Here is a 2,299-nt window from a genome sequence, read left to right as displayed (position 1 = left end):
ATTGCCCAAAGGACGAGGTAAAGTACTGCAAAGTCATCATTATCGTCCTAAGACGAGTTACACTTATAAAGATTTGACTGGCTAATAAAGACATCCATGCCTAGGTGGGTCGCCCATAAGAAAATCAAATGGACGATCATCCAACACTTAGAACACTGTTTAAAAGCCAATAGCATAAATGGTGAAAATAATGGACAAGCTCGTCCATACAATAGATAACGGATAAAAGAAAAATATTCTTTAGTCTAAAGAGGGTAGACGACCACCGTCCAAAAACCCTTATAAAATAAGCCTTAAAAGGCAATTGTTAATAAACTCGTCCAAAACACACTGGACGAGAAGGGTCCAAAAACAACGGACCGAAAGAAAAGCAAAATAACAATAGCACTAATTTAAAAATTGTCTTCAACCAAGGGGGGCATCAACGTTGGGGTCGTCCTGAGATGGTTTGGTGGTGGCATCGTCCTCAATGTTAACATTGTCTAAGCCTGTTTGGAGGAGGGAACTTGTAGCAGCGCCAAGGTTGAGTTTAATGATGCTAAAGTCAACTCCAGGAAAGTTGTCTATAGCATCCGTCCTAAAATCTTCAAACCCTATTGCATAGTTCGTGTCCAGCAGGTCAGTAAACTCCTTGGACGCTTTGAACTTCTCCACTGCGTCGTTTTTAGCTTTCTTGAGGAGGAGACTCAGCTCGTCATTCTTCTTTTGAAGAAAATCAAGACGGTCTTCCTTCTTAGCAGCATCGGATTTCAGCTCCCCCACCAAAGCACTCAACCCCTTAACCTTGTCCTTGGCCTTGTTCGCCACCTCGGCTCAAGTCCTGCAGTCGTTTTTAATCTCTTTTATTCTTTTCTCTATAAGGATCCTCATCTTGTCCATCTCCGTGGCTTGCCTGGACGCAGCTATGAACTTCGACATTGCCTACATAGAAGATAAGACGGTTCAAGAGATAAAAATAACAATAGATAACATGGCTAAAGCAAGACGAGATAAAGATGCTCACCTTAAAAAGGTTGTGGACACCGGAGTGCTCAAACTCCCTCAAAGACATGTCGTAGCACGCAGCCACATCCTCACCTGTTACAACCTCTTGGAATCGTTCCTAAGCCAAATCCTCATTCTCCAATAAGTTCGTAGAAATTCTTTGAGGAGGCTGGGACGAAGCAGGAGCATAGGACTTGGACGGAGCGACGCCAACAGGCATAGACGAGTCGACATCGACGACTGTGATGGACGGCAGGGGGGAAGGAGGGTCAGACCTGGCTGTTTCGGGCCTGGACGACCCATGCTTGGTCTTCTTCCCCCGAGGACTGGGCAAGCTTCCTAGGTCCAAATTTTTGGACAAGGTCTTCCTGTTGTCTCTAGCAGCAGGACGAGGCTGGGGTTGAACTTCAGGTCTGGTCGTCTCGTCAATCACCTCATTTCCCTTATTTTCTTTCATGGTTGCCATTCCTGAAAAACACATGTACACACACACACACACATATATATATAAATAAAAATTTAAGTAAGAAAAGCACTCACGTCTACGGACAATTTGCTCGTGCGCAAGGGCTTCAGCAGACGGATCAGGGCCAAGTCCCCACCTATGCAAGAGTCGAAGAGTCACCAACGAGTGAAAATTCCTCTCGGGGTGTAGACGAGCTCTGTGGGCGCGGTCACGGTAGAACTTACTTAAAGAATGACGTCTAACAGCTAAAAAAAAAAAAAAAAAATTAAGGTTAGACCACTATTTAAAGATAAAATATAACAAAACAAATAAAAAAGAATGAAGGAAAAAACATAGCATACCTTCTTGACAAAGGTTCCCTAATTCTCCAGTATAATGGGCAAATACATCTCTACCAACCTCGATAGGATGCCCCGCCCAGAAACCAAAGACAAAGAAAAATTTTGTCTTCCAGTTTCTGTCAGACGAAGGCAAAGACTTAATCAACCTACAGTCATTGCCCCTAGCTGTAAACTGATAAAAGCCTAGAGATTGACTTATCTCGGAGGGTTTATAACAGTACAGAAACTCGTTCACGGTGATAGGACGGTTCCCATCAAATACCTCCCTCTATAAGACTTGCATAAAGACAATAAGTCTCCACGCGTTGGGGTTAAACTGACAAACTCCCAAGCCCAGCCTAGTGAATAATTCCCTAACGAAGGCCTTCAAAGGAAATCTAAGCCCCCCTAGCAAATAAGCTTCGTAAATACCTATCTCAAAACGGGGTTGGCAACACCATTCCCCTCGGACGACTAACCTAGGATTCAGATCGTCAGGGATTTGGAACTAACTCCTAAGAGCATCTAT

This window comes from Castanea sativa, chromosome 2 (genome assembly GCF_040712315.1).
Source record: "Castanea sativa cultivar Marrone di Chiusa Pesio chromosome 2, ASM4071231v1".
NCBI lineage: Eukaryota > Viridiplantae > Streptophyta > Magnoliopsida > Fagales > Fagaceae > Castanea > Castanea sativa.
This window is presented reverse-complemented; position numbering follows the sequence as displayed.